Below are 15,422 nucleotides of genomic sequence, written 5' to 3' on the forward strand. Positions count from 1 at the left end.
CGGCTAGCGGGCGCCGGGCGGCCGAGTGGCAGAATGAAGACCAACGACCTGGCAGCAGCCCCCGGGGATGCTCTGGGCATGGCCTCAGGACCCCCACAGCAGAACAGCCAGAAGGCAGAGGAGAACCCCAGCCTCCTGGACGCACTCCTCCGCGACTTCCCAGCCCTGCTGGGCCTGGAGAGCCTGTTGCCATGGAAGGTCCGAGGGACAATGCTGATCCAGGAGGAGGTGAAAGGCGAGCTAGCTGAGCTGGCCATGAGCTAGCTGAGCTGGCCATGGGCTTCCTGAGCAGCAGGAGCGCTCGGCCGCCACTTGCTGCCTGCCTGGCTGCTGCGGACGGACCTTTCTGAGTTGCGGAAGTTGCCGGAGCAGGTGGAGGAGGATCGCGATGAGGAGGAGGAGGCCCCTGTGAGCCTGCTGGACGCTGCGGGCCTGGTGCGGAGCCTCTTTGACCGGCTCTGGGAAGTGTGCAGCCAGTGGCAGAAGCAGATGCCCGTGGCTGCCTGGGTCCCGCAGCGGCAGTGGCTCGTCTCCGTGCATGCCATCCGTAATGCGCGCCTCAGGATGGAGGACAAGCACGTGTGCCTCCCAGCCTTCAACCTGCTCTTTGGCCTATCGGACTCTGTGGACCGCGCCTACTTTGCCGTGTTCGATGGGCACGGAGGGGTGGACGCCGCGGGGTACGCGTCTGTGCACATGCACGCTGTTGCTGCCCACCAGCCGGAGATGCCCACTGACCCTGCGGGGGCCCTGCGAGCAGCCTTCCACTGCACCGATGATATGTTCCTCTGGAAAGCCCGGCGAGAGTACAGATAAAAGCTACGTTTACACTGTACCCTCATCTATAAGCGTGCAGCAGAATTACGTCGAAAACAACACACGTACGGTAAAAAACACCTTATTGCTAAAAACTGCTAGCCGTCATCTGAGCCTTCCAGTCGTGATCTTTTTGCAGTAGGAACATCAAAGATGACTGCTCACAGATCATCACGACAGAGAATAATAATAATGAAAAAGTTTGAAATATCGCAGGAGTTACCAAAATGCGGCACAGAGACAGGAAGTGAGCAAATGCTGTTGGAAAAATGGTGCCAATAAACTTGCTCGGCGCAGGGTTGCCACAAACCTTCAGTTTGTGAAAAACGCACCATCTGCGAAGGGCAATAACGCGAAGCAGCAATACGAGGTCCACCTGACCCTCCCCACCCTCCAAACACCTCCCCCGGGCAGGTCTCACTAGGCTGCTGGTGTCGGCAGTTAGCGCGATGAGGCGCGTTTGTTTCTGAAAGAAGAAAGGACGCATTGGTCCCTCTGTGACCTTACCGCCCACTGAACCTCACCGCGGAACCTCGGGGGTCCTCCTAGCAGGGTGGATACTAAGATCGTGTCCATTTCTGAGATCGGGAAACAGGCCCAGAGAGCTGAGGCCTGGCCCAGTCGACAAGGCAGGAAGAGACGCGGGGTGGGGGGGGGGGGGGAGTAGGCACCGTCATCAGATGCTCTGAGCACAGACCTCACCAGAATTAACAAGGCTGCATTTGAATCTGAACAGAAAACCTTCCAGGTCTAAGACTGTAAGCTGGGAGCCCCGCCACCCGCCACCCGGGAGCTCAGGGCTGCCACTCTAGTCAAGAAAGAATTCTCTGAAGCAGAGCTGTTTAGCTTAGGCTGTGTTTATTAAAAACACCTTTGCTGAGACGTTAAAAAAAACAAACCTAGGCTGGTTCATTGCCTGCTCACTGATGAGGATTTAAAGGACAAGGTAAAGATAGGTACAAATATTTAGAGAAATATGACTGTAGACAGATGACATTCTGGATAATAAGGGAAGTAACGTAATTTTAGAACACAGTGAGCCACAGACTTAAGGAAACTAGTTGGAAAAACATCTCCATTTGAAAAGGACCTAAAGGGTCTCGGAGGAAAACTTGGCAGAGACTAAACAGTCAAATTAGTGAGCGTCTTTCTTAGAATTAAGGCTAGCTCAGGACTTTCTTTCTGAAAGAGAACAGTTTGCTCCATATAATACCATTTTACCAATAACACTACGTCACAAACCTAGTTCACCCAAGTATTACATTATAGTAAGAATCCAGTGAAGCAAAGGTTGAAGGATGAAAATAGAAGTCCTTCCTCCTTCCCCTCCTCCCCAAATTCATGGAATCGTGGACCTGGAAATCATCTATTTCAACCTTACCCTCAAGGCAGGAAGCCCTTATACAGCAGTTTTAACAGGTGGCCATCCAGGTTCTGCTTTATTACTTCCAGTTGACAGAGAAGTGAGTCATTGCTTCACAAAGCAGCCCATTCTATTTTTAACAAACTTCAGGTAAAAATCCTCCACTAATAAAGAGCTAACACTCATGTTCTATTTACTCTGTGCTAGGCAGAGGCCTCCGTGCATTAGCTGGGAATCCCCACACGACCTCATGCAGCAGGCCAGTGGCTCCGAGCAACTAACCCCACCACAGCAAGGACGGGATCTGGATTTAGGTCCAGCCTGACTCCAGAGCATCCTATGTAACCCCTGTGCCATGGGGCCGCAGGTCACACATGCCTCCCTGTAGCTTCGCCATTCACGCTGGTCTGGACACCAGCAGTCAAGCCACCACTCCCATTCCTCTTCCACTCCAATAGCCTTCAGACCCTTGAAGATGGCAACTGTCATCTCCCCACCCTGCCCCGCAACTCCTCTCCTCACTGCTTATTCAGCGGCAAATTTTTGGAAGCCTCTTTCATCTGGATGACCATCTTCTCAGAATGGGTACTGAAGAGCAAACACAGTAGATAAGGTATAAACAGAGTAATAATTACAGATGAAATTGTCATGTTTTGGCTACCAGATTCAGTGGAGGAAAAGATTTTATAGGTAATAAGCATAAAAATTATCTTTTTAAATATTTACTACTGCATGTATTTATGTGTACTCGCAAATCTTTTCATTACTAACATAGTAATTATCGTTCTAAACACATTATAGTGCTGCATAATGATAACTTATTGCCCAAGCTGAATTATATTTCAGGAGCTAAGAATGAATTTCATGGATGCAACCATTTCTGTGCATCTCTGCTACCATGGCAACCAGTTAAAACAGGTTTGCTTAATTAATTAGTTGTTGGTAAAGTACTATGAAGATGAAGACTGCTATTAATAGATTCACAGTGTTTGGTATTAACGCTAGTGTGATTAACATAAACGTAAAGTGTTTATGGCCGGAGTAGACCAATTCATTTTCCATTAACAGCCATATTTCATCATTGAATTAAGAAAAGGATTTTTTAAAACTTCAATCACCCTTTTTATTTTTAACAAATTGTCTAGTCTCTCTTTTATGCTTCTCTTGGCCAAATCTTAACCAACTCACATCATACGCTCAGGCAGAAGAGAAAATTAGTGATAACCAAAGTTTCCTGATGAAAAAGGAATATCTTCTGATGGTGGTGACAATACTCAAATGCCACTGCTGAGCCTTTCCGTTTCCTAAAGCTGAATGCAGGGTATGGAGATTGTCCCGAGTGAGAGCTGGAGGAATGGCTGCATCATCCCCCAGGACCTATTTCCCAAAATGGCACAAGGGTTGTTTGCAGGGAGCTTGTCAACCTCCCTTAACTCCCACCAATGCTTATGCAATCGAAGTAAAAACCGCTGTTTGCCATGCAGATGGAACTATGTGACAAGCTCTCCAGATTGTCAAACCTCCAAACAGATGGGCTCCAGGTCTGCCACAGGTTGAAATTCTGGAGCTGCCGTTGCTCCTTTCCTACCTGCCTCCTTGCTATGATCTCTTGAGTCTCCAGGGAGATCTTCTATCATGGAATTTAGAAGTGGGAAGACCCACCCAAGGCCCTCTACTCTAGCTCCCTGCATTCTAATAGGTGAGGTATTTCACAGATGAGGAAAAACAAAGTTCAGAGTTAGCCGAACTCAGAGAGTGCTGGGCTGGGCTGGGCTGGGCTGGGCTCCATTTGGATTGTGGTGGGGTTACATGGCTGGTTGGAAGTCTTATCCTCAGGTAGACTGAGAATACCTTCCGCTATCCTAGCTTAAACCAGATCCATGAACCTCTGGCTGGGTCCATTTAAATGGATTCAATGGACTACCTCATTGCCAGTAATTGAAATGTCCTCGTTTACATGAGGGCAAGGAGTGAATGCTCAGGCCTGGGCTCCTCTTCTTTTTTGGTACGCGGGCCTCTCACTGTTGTGGCCTCTCCCGTTGCGGAGCACAGGCTCCGGGGGCGCAGGCTCAGCGGCCATGGCTCACGGGTCCAGCCGCTCCGCGGCATGTGGGATCTTCCTGGACCGGGGCACGAACCTGTGTCCCCTGCATCAGCAGGCGGACTCTCAACCACTGCGCCACCAGGGAAGTCCGGGCTCCTCTTTAGATGGTGGCACACCCCAGTGCCCACCTGGGGCCAGAATAAGACAAAGGATGAACATGACTTCAATATTTCCCTTCCTCTGAATACCCTGTGCTTTCATGTTGGCTTTTGTAGCAGCGTCTTATGCTCTTTAACATCCCTTGGTGTTAAGCATCCTCAGATGTTAACATCTGCAGCCCTCCCACCGCACGTTAGATTTACCCCTCCTTGGAGTCATCCTTTGTGACTGACAAGGACTCTTACAGAAAAGGCATCACCAGCATCTCCATCTCAAGGTTATGTATTTGTGGTTTAAAAGAATCCTTCAGTCTGTTAAGCCTAAGGAGTGATTGAAAATGGCAATTTCAAGTCTATGGCAGATCAGTGGGAGAATTCCTGTGCTGAACAGTCTAACCTGAGAAAGAAAGGTCTGGCTTGCAAGATACCAAATGGGATGCTGTTCAAATGCAGCTTATATGTAACTGCCTGCTGGAGATGCTGTGGAGGGAATTCAGGTGACCTTGGGCCAGATGGCCTTTCAGATGCCTCCAGCCCTGAGATTCTTAATGATTGTGTTGCATGAATGGCGGCTCGATTCACTGTTGGTCAGTGGCCACTTGTAAAGGCTTTCTTACACCTCTACAGAGCTCTGTCCTTAGCTCTGGCAGTGCTTATCAAACAGTATCAGTTCAGGAAGTTGGAATTATCAGCCCCATGTGGCGTAGTGAGAAAGAGGCACTCACAAGCTCTCAACAAGTGGGGGCCATGGGCTGATCTAACAAGATGGCACTGAAAGACCTTCTCTTTATCAAAATACCCATCTCTCTTCTCATCCTTATCATCCGTTTTGTGCTCCTATCTCAACATCTATCTTCTCTTCCCTAACACTAAGCCCTGTGTCTAAATATATGAACCTTTTTCCTTTCTTTACAGGATTTTGTTCACTCAAGAGGTCTTCCCTGAACTCCGTTAATCTCCCCAATTTATATCTTATCTTTCTCCTTCCTTTATATTCCAAACTCTTACCAAAAGAAATAATACCTGGGACTTCCCTGGTGGTGCAGTGGTTAAGAATCTGCCTGCCAATGCAGGGGAGATGGGTTCTATCCCTGATCTGGGAAGATCCCACATGCCACGGAGCAACTAAGCCTGTGCACCACAACTAGTGAGCCTGCACTCTGGAGCCTGCGACCCACAACTTCTGAGCCTGTGCTCCACAACAACAGAAGCCACCGCAATGAGAAGCCCGTGCACTGCAACGAAGAGTAGCCCTTGCTCGCCACAACTAGAGAAAGCCCACGCGCAGCAACGAAGACCCAACGCAGCCAAAAAAAAAAAAAGAGAGAGAGAGAAATGATATCTAAAGTTATTGAGCAGTTGCTATGCATCAGGAACTGGGCTTAACAATTTAAGTGGATTATTTCATTTATTTCTCATAATATTTTAATATGATACTTTTATCCCTATTTAGTATATGAGGCAATAAGGCTTAGAGAGATTAAAAATCTTTCCTGAGGCCCTACAGTTAATGCTGAAGTCTGGGTACAAATCCAGGCAGTTTAACTCCAGTGATCTTAACCAATAAGGCCTCATCCTCAGGACCTGGGTCCCTGGCAATCTGACCTTTGACCCTGCACTGCTGAAACTGCCCCTCCTCCAGCTTTGTCCTTGTCCTACTTGACCTTCCCTCCATTGACCTTCTTTCTTCCTTGACTTCATGAGACCATGTGCATCCTTTTTTTTATCCGCAAATTTCTTCCTTATGCAAATGTTCTGGCCTTTGCTTTTTTTTTTTTTTTCCCCATCTTCTTCTCTCCCTTTTCTTATTTTTTGCTCTTTATCTACCTTGGCAATCTCATCCTTTCCCACATTTCAATTACAAAATCAATGCAGGTATCTGAGCTCATTTCTGAGTTTCAGTTTTTATATCTAACTGGTGAACGTCCCAGGGACACCTCAAACTCAGCATGTCCAAAGCCAAATTCATCATCTCTCCTTTATTTGTACACCAACCTCACTTCCTGCTGATGAAATGATGTCATGTCCTGGAAAGAACACAAAGCAGGGAAATGAGGGGACGTGGATTCCAGTCCCTGACATGCTGGCTGTATGAACCCTATCTCCTGAGTAAGGGGGTGTTCAATGGGTGGCATTAGATGCCATCCACTCTGTATTCCTACAACTCCTCATGTCCCACATCCATCACTCTTTCAGGTACCCAGGGATGGAATCTTAGAGTCATCTTTCACCCCTGCATATATTCAATCTTGAAATGGAAAGGAAATTTTTCTAATAATTGATTAATTAATTTTAATTTAATTTATTTATAGAATACCTACAAGATGACAACACTGGGAAACACAGTGGAGAATGAATGAGAAAAAGTCCCTACCTCATGGAGTGAGTGGAGGCTGACAGTAAACATCTGCATGAATAAACGTTTTAAATAATAGAAAGGAACAAAAAGAGCCGTGACGAAAAAGAAAGCAGGTCAAGGGTTTGCAAGCGGCTTGGTGGGAAATGTTTTAGTTAGGGTGGTCTGAGGAGATGATGTTGGAGCATTGACCTGACAATGAGGGAATGTACCACAAAGACGGGAGGGGAGCCTGGGGAGAGGGCAAAGGTCGTGAAATGGGAGCAGTGAGAGGATCCTCGTGGTTGGTGCAGAGCACTAAGGACCAGAGCTCAGCATGAAGGCGGGAGTCCAGGTCTTTGGGCCTGAAGGCCATGCTCAGAATTTGGATTTAGATTTTAACTGGTGGGGATACCTTAGAGGATTTTAAGCCTGAGAATAACTTGGCCTGATTACATTTTAAAAGATCACCTACTGCTATGTGGAGAATAGATCATGGAGTTTGCAGCAGGACAAGAGTGATGACAGGAGGACCTATAAGATTCAGTTGTCAGGTAAGAGAGTCTTGGGGCTTGGACCAGAATATCCATGCAGGTGACGAGCTTGCTGAAGAAGCTACATGTGAGGGGCTGTGTCCCTTATTACTGGAAGTATCCTGGAAGGGGGGGAAGTCAGGGATGTTGCCCATGAGTCAGGTTTGGACAACATGGTATGGAAGGTTTCGCTACCGCCAACATTCTACACTCTATGAGACTTGATTCCATTTTATGTAGAATCTGCCTTATCTACTTTTTATATGGCCCCATAACCCTGTAAGTCAGAAGACAAAAGGGACAGGCATTAACGCAGAGGTCAGAGCTAACTGGAGCTGGTCTAGCTAGTTATCCTACCTTTAGGAGCTGACTGGTCCCCAGTGTAGTAGGGTGATTTGCCATAACGAATGAGCCCCAATGCATGACACCCATTTTACTTATCTATGTGGAGTCAGAATCCCCTGAGCCTTAAATTCATAGTAAAAGGGGTATCAATTTGTGAAGATTAAATGAGGGAATGCATAAAGTTTATAGAAATCTAAGTTACTAAAAGTATAAATTTTTATAGAAATCTAAGTTACTATTCTTACTTAAATGAAATTCAGAGCAAAAGTACAATAAAATGTCTTACAATGTGCTCTGTCCCTTTGCAAAGCTGTAACTGCTGGAAATGCTACAATTCTTGAACTTGCTGGGCCAGACCCAAGGACAGCTACGTGTCTTTGTATACAAAGTTAATATGTGTCAGACAAACACACTGGACTATACGCCCAGGCAAATTTCCAGTAATGAGACAAGGGTAAGAGTAAGAAGTAAGTGTTTCCCAACATGCTCTGAACCAGAATTCCTCTGTTTTGATGTCATCAGCACACTTTTTCTGCCATTTTATCTTTTCTCACAAAAAAGAAACCAAAAACTGTGATTTCTAATATTATTTCAAAATTGTGCTTTTCCTATGTGGTTTTTTAAAAAAACATCCTTTTTTTTTAATTAATTAGTTTATTTATTTATTTATTTTTGGCTGTGTTGGGTCTTCATTGCTGCACGCAGGCTTTCTCTAGTTGCGGCAAGTGGGGGCTACTCATCATTGCGGCGTGCAGGAGCTACTCTTTGTTGTGGCGCGCGGGCTTCTCATTGCAGTGGCTTCTCTTGTTGCAGAGCATGGGCTCTAGGCACGCAGGCTTCAGTAGTTGTGGCATGCGGGCTCAGTAGTTGTGACTTGCGGGCTCTAGAGTGCAGGCTCAGTAGTTGTGGTGCACGGGCTTAGTTGTTCTGCGGCATGTGGGATTTTCCCGGACCAGGGCTCGAACCTGTGACCCCTGCATTGGCAGGCGGATCGTTAACCACTGCACCACCAGGGAAGCCCTCCCATGTGGTTTTATAGAGAGCAAAGGAATGAAGAAACATATTTGAAAAAGGGAGACAAGAGATAATCAAAACTGAATTTTGTTCTAATTCTCTTCTGAATTCTTTAACTTGTACATTGTCATAATTCAGACCTTTACATGAATTTCATCATCAAAGAAACTTTAAGGGGAAAAGAGAATTTCTCTTTTCATTAAAATTGTTTTATTTTATGTGTATGTGTTTATATGGAAACAAAACAAATCTGATGAGAAACAGCTGGATGAACATGTGGTTTCAAAACCGTTACATAATAAACGAGGAAAAGATTCAGATTCCCACATTGCACCTAACATGTGGTATTTCATCCCTACAGCACCCCTCCCCCCACTTTTTAAAGGATATCAAATTCTAAAGTGATTTCACAGGTGACCCACCTTCTAGAATTACATTCTGCAAACTTATTTCCCTCCACATGCTTAGTGAAATGCGGGGTGAGGCTCCCAGATGAGTGAGCCCCCAACATGTTCTTCTCCAAGCAAGCCTAAGTGTATGTATAAAACCAAAATGTCAGGCATGATAAATCTAGGTCTATAATATATAAAGTGAAGAAAATCATACGTAACAGCAGAATATCAATGATTGACATATCAAAAACCTTCAATTCTATGCCAGCAAATGTTGTCTGTAAGTTGACCAGGTCCAGACACCAACAGAATTTCTTCAGTTTTCTTTAAAAAAAAGTCTGGGACATAAACAAAAGCACCTCATGAAAGTACTTTTTTCATGGGTCACTGAAACTCAAAATCACTGAACTTATGAAGAGTTCAAAGGAATATCATAAATCCACATGAAAGGCTTGAGCACTGGCTTGGGTGTTTTCATTTCATTCGTAACACTTGATGTTGCTGCCAAAAGTTCAATTTTCTCTCTCTTTCTTTTTAATTGAATGAAATACCTATAAAGGAATCATACCTCCTAAAAAGAAAGCACAACTTTACAAGAGAAGAATGATGACTCTCATCTCCAGTTAAATACAACTTCCATCTTGGTAAATTTGAATAAAGGAATATGCTGCCAGTGAGTTGGCCAGTAATGTAGGTAGGAGGGAGGGAGTTACAAAAAGACCGGGTCCTTACTTATCCTACCGCCTCTCCCCAGGAATCTGGTACATGTCCATAAACTACTTTGACCTTATAGAAAATGGGTGGAACAGAAAAGAGTAGAAAAAAAAAGAGTAAAGACCCAAGACTTGACGCATGTTAACCAGGAGGCCAGTTCTACGTTCAGCATCAGACCACACATTTTGCCAAATATCATAGACTGGCAAACAGCATATATGGCCAAAATGATTGTGGTAAGAATTCACAGGTATGGAATCATGCTACATAAACAGGATCTCAAAGCAGTTTTAGTGGTAGCTCAGGGTCAAAAGCTTTTCAATTTACTGTGATATTCAGCCAAACAGCTCCCACACAATCCTCTCATCTGGTCATGGTTTTGTGGGGCTGTGGACTCTACAATCCCTCCCACCTGGGAGGAAAATGGGATCCAACCTATTACTTTTGCAGGCCATGTTTAGGTTCATAGCTGGGGGGAAATACCGCGACCACATATTGTGTCAGGGCTCAGATACTCACAGAGGCATTAACCACATTATGATTTTTCTGCAGGACCTGAGTCTTTTTTGTCTCCTTCTCCCCACGCTGCTGGCCAGTCTCCCAGCTCAGGGCCTGGAGCAGCTGCATCTGGGGATCTGTGCTGAGGACTGTGCCCTGCCCCTATTGCAGTCCCCCCACCCCACCCCTCGAACAACTGCATTCAGGACCAAGTAAGATGCTGTGCTGCACCCGGCTCCTCCCTGTCAGGGCCTATCACATGTATTGATCGCTCTCTGCTTATTACTCTTGCCCAGGCACTCATCACCTCACAACTGACTAATTCCTGCAATCTCCTGGCTGCCTTCCCCCCTCAAACCCGTGCTGCGAACAAGTGCCAGCCTATAGCTTCAATGGTAGCTTCCCTTCTCCAAGCCAGATTGGGGTAATGCAAACAGCCTGGACTTTGGAGCAACAGATGGGATTCAAATCTAGGCTCCATGATTAATTAAGTCACTAACCAAGTCACTCTACCCTTAAACCCATTTACTGACTTGTAAGTGTGTTAATCCCCACCTGGTTATCAAATAAATTAAATAAGATTGTATCAATTGTATCCTTGAAAACATCTAGTACCCAGTTTATAGCAGATATTAAATGAATGTAAATTATTATCTATTCTTTTTCACTATATTTACTGTTCTTTGTCAACTCATTCCATGGTCTTTAATCTAATCACCAAGACCAGGTCTTTTTCTCTAGAGTTTGCAGTCTGGTGCAAACAGTAAAACATTGGTGTATTCCCCCACTTTTCGGACCAAATTCAAGACAACATTTATTCAACAAACACAGAGTTAGTGTCAACTAGATACTAGATACTGTACAAGCCTACTATATCAACATGAAATACAATAAAACATGAAAAATACTGTGAAAGCAAAAGAACTATGAAAGTTCTATGAGAACCTTGCTCTGTGGTGTACCACAAAGATTCACAGAAGAGATTCTCCAAGGATGAATAGGAGTTTGGTGGAGAGATGGGGAAGGCTATATAGAAAAATGTGAAGGCTTAGGTATGACCCGGGGAGACAGGCAGATGAGACTTTTGAAGAAGTTAAGGCCCAAATTGTGAAAATCCTTGAATACCATTATAGAGGTTTAGGACTTTGTTACAGGCAATTGAGAGAACATTTTAAGGAGAGAATGAAATGAAACCAAGAGATTCACAGTTCCATTGAGAAAGTTCACCAAAGGGTATTTCTCTTATATGTCTTTTATTTTGAATATATCAGAAGTGTTAACGGAGTTGAGACTGACAGTAGCCAAACTCCCTTGAACACAGCCAAGTATCTTTCCTGGAAAAATAAGAAGCATTTCTAAGCAACAGCATAAAGCTCTTGAAAATAGCAGTTCCCAGTAGCTGTTTTCTAGGACTCATTCTACAGAAGTTTACCCAAGTGATTAGAAAACTCTTTGCTCTTGCAAAGATGAGGTCTCTTTACATAACAAAAGAAAGGTAATAATCCCTTTCCTCTGTAACATTTCTCCATTAAGAGGGGAAGGAAATTCTAGAAATGGAAGAAAGTAAAAGAAACCAGCCCTCTGATTCAGCTCAAAATCAACTGAAGTTGGCTGTGTTGAGAGGAGGCTACTAACAATTGTTGGGCACCTTCTAGGTGTCAGCACTATGCTAGATGCTTTATACACATGATCTCATTTAATCCTCACAATAACCTACCAAGTAGGCATTTTTACTCCCAGTTGAATTCAGGGCTTTCATCAGTCTAATTACTAGTTTCTCAAATATTTTCCTTTAAATCTTCTTTTTGTCCATAACCAACATCCCTTACATCTTGTTCAAGTTTAGTTTGGGTACAAATTTTACTGGAATTATCCAATAGGAAATAAGAAAATATGTGTAGAACAAAGATGAAATAACTAGATCTTATACTTTCGGACCTGACAGGGACTCTGATTTTAGCATTGATCAGTTTCCTTCCTTGGGCTATCACTTATTCATTCAGCAAATATGAGCTGAGTTCCTGGCACCATGCATCTGGCTGAGGTCAGACTTAGCAAAGGGCCATGCCTACTCTTTCTCACTCAGTCCTGGCACTCTACCCCTTATCGTTCCCGTCTGCCTCTTAAAACACCCAAGTGTAACTTTGCCTTGAATTTCCAAGGCAAGCTAAACCTCTTTTTTCTTCCAAGTTTGATGCAATATTGGATTACCCAAGTAAAACACCAGGATGCTAATCTTTTTAGTAAGATCTGATGAGGTTTTGTTAAAGCTGACAAAGGAAGTTTCAAAGAAATACTGTTGACACTGCTGAACAGTATTTAATACTGAAGCTTACTATCATTCAAGTCTTGGCAAGTGAAATGGTTGGTTGGTCTTGCAATAGAAGAAAAGGCATTAAATAGGAACAGGGACAAAGTTCTCAGGTGTGGGCCTCAGGTGAGCACCTGTTTTTGATCAGGAGTGATCTCTATCTATCCTCAGCTCACATAGCACCTGGAGAGTTAGGGGTTAAATCTTAGGGTTGGCAGCCCTGGGACCAACAGCTGCCAGCAATTACATTTGTCAGCATACCCTCTGCAAACCCCACTACCTCCCTGGGGCTCACTGCCAGCAGGCCTCTTATTCCTGTGTATGTGGGGACATGAATCTGTTTGCAGGAAGCAGGAACTAAGCTAGGTGCTTGAGTAGATGAAGTACTTAAGAGCCTCAGGTGAGCAATGCAGTGCTACTCAGCTGTTTATTTGCTAATGACAAAATGCATTGCTGATTTACAAGCATGGAGGTCTCTAACTGCGCAGTCCTTGGCACTCTGGGGTAGCTCTCATGTGCCTCCAGGCTATAGCAGTAAGATGCATTGTGCAGATTTCATTACAAGCAAGGGATTCAGGATCCTGTAATTGGAGAGGCCATAAAATGGTCATTTATCGTAAAATATCTCCTAGCCGGATGATATAATCCTGCCATTAGGGACTCAGGCCCTGAGATAAGCGTCATTCTTCCTGCAGCGTCTTCCTCCGATGCAAGCCTCTGGGAGGTGGAGCATGCAGGGGACAGATGAATGGAAGAAAGGACAAAGAAGAGGGAGACACAGAGTGTGGTGAGGGAAGGAAACAGCCTATGCTGCATGCACAAGCACACTGCTGAGCCCAGGGGGCAGGGAGCACATCTGTCTATCAGCCATTCCCCCGCTTCTTGCATAATACAAGGTGGGTATTCAATAGGGACGTGCTGAATGACGTGACTTAAAAGGCAGAGGACCAGTTCTCTCCTGCCTAAGAACAGGAACCCATCAGAACAAGGATCCCAAGGTGCCTGTGCTCCTGGCAGAATCTCCCCCAGGGCCAATGCTGTGGCCAGGTGGGCCTCCTGCTCTGAAGTTTCTGCTGTCAGGTAACACCTACACACAGCCTAGTGTCATTGAGTGTCTTGTGGTTGGATTTTTTTAGTGAAGTTTCATGCACATTCGCCTTCTATCCTTGCTTATGCAGCCTCTCCACGGAACGGCCTGGCAGCACCCTTGGCTTGCCCAAACCTGGAGACAAGTAGCGTTTGCACATCCAGAGTTTCCAAAGAACAGGGCAGATGCCTCTAACTCATTCTCCTGAAGCCTTACAAGAAGTGGCAGCCAGGGTGAGGCCAGGCTTGATGACCGCCCCCAGGACTAAAATTAACCCAAATGCCAGTGGGCCTGGTGGGACGATGGAGCCAACCTCCTGGCCCTTCACTGAGAAGCGGCCCCGCCCTCTCCTACAGGGCACAGAGTCCTGGCAGACCTATCACTTAGGAGGAAAGAGCAGTTAGAGGTGGGTTTTTTTTGTTTTTTTTGTTTTTGTTGTTGTTGTTTTTTGCGGCACACGGGCCTCTCACCGCTGCGGCCTCTCCCGCCGCGGAGCACAGGCTCCAGACGCGCAGGCTCAGCGGCCATGGCTCATGGGCCCAGCCGCTCTGCGGCACGCGGGATCTTCCCTGACCGGGGCACGAACCTGCGTCCCCTGCATCGGCAGGCGGACTCCCAACCATTGCGCCACCAGGGAAGCCCTAGAGATGTTTTTTATGGGATCTTTTATGAGGGCAGAGTGTACTTTCTCCCCATCTAAAGCCCACACCTTTGAAAGTCAGGTTCCTGAAGAAATGGTATATAGCTTTGAGCATGTGAAAACCATTTAGCTCACAAAGATATATGGATAAAGTAGTGAAAGGTGCTCAGCTGCTGAATTAATACTTTATGTACTCCGAGCAGCTTAACTGCCAGAATGCTATATATCCTCATATATCCTTGTGGAGAAAGGAGGGAAGAAAGACAGGAAGAGACCCCACATCAACAGCGTGGTGGGTAAACGTGAGACCTGTGAGATACTGGGTTGAAAGATGCTTGTGAATCCGTAAGCAGCTGCGTTCACAAAATAGAGAAAACTCACTGCTAGGGTCCACTCTAGTCTATATGAGCAGGGAAGCAAAGAGCAATCAGGTTTTCTCACTTTACGAAGATTTGGTAGAGCTGCCTTAGGCTCTGTAACAGTTTGCTAGGGCTGCCACAACAAAGTACCACAGACTGGTTGGCTTACATAACAGCAATGTATTGTCTCAAAGTCCTGGAGGCTGGAAGTCCAAGATCAAGGTGTCAGCAGTGTTTCTTCCTTCTGAGGACTTTCTCCTTGTCTTGTAGGCATCACCTTTCCCTGTGTCCTCTCAGGGTTGCCCTCGTCTGTGTGTTGTCTGTGTCCTAATCTCTTCTTATAAGGACACCTATTAGATTAGGGTCCACCCATGTGACCTCATTTCACCTTAATTACCACTTTAAAGGCCCTGTGTCCAAATACAGTCACATTCTTAGGCACTGGGAGTTAGGACTTCAACATACAAATTTGGGTAGGTGGGTGGAGAAATAGTTCAGGCCCTAAAAGGAGGGGACATTCTCCAAGGAGGAGGGAGGAGAACCTCCCCCATCACTGTACCAGGAATCCCTTACACCTAAATCACACGTATGATGAGCTTCCGATGCTTCTAAGACTTTCCTGTGCCTCTAAGATCTGTGACAGAGGATGGTGACAAAGATGGCTTTATTTCGTCATCTAATTAAAAGGTGGAAACCTAGATATTTTCTCTCCTCAGCTCCTGAGCCTGCTTTGAATAGTGGGACAGCAGGGTGTCCTGGAAAAACCCATGGTGTGAAGCCAGACTCCCTGCATTTGAATCCTATGCCTGCCAC

General features: G+C 45.5%; 1 protein-coding gene and 1 pseudogene across 6 annotated transcripts in view; one reads left to right on the plus strand and one right to left on the minus strand.

Moving 5' to 3' along the window:
- Positions 1-15,422, minus strand: part of PSD3 (pleckstrin and Sec7 domain containing 3) — a 669,219-nt gene that overhangs the window by 612,368 nt on the left and 41,429 nt on the right. The window lies entirely within an intron of this gene.
- Positions 75-1,082, plus strand: LOC307179590 (protein phosphatase 1F-like; annotated as a pseudogene). The gene has a single exon. The product of its transcript is annotated as a protein phosphatase 1F-like (transcript).

This window comes from Stenella coeruleoalba, assembly GCF_951394435.1.
Source record: "Stenella coeruleoalba genome assembly, chromosome: 21".
NCBI classification, from domain to species: Eukaryota; Metazoa; Chordata; class Mammalia; order Artiodactyla; family Delphinidae; genus Stenella; species Stenella coeruleoalba.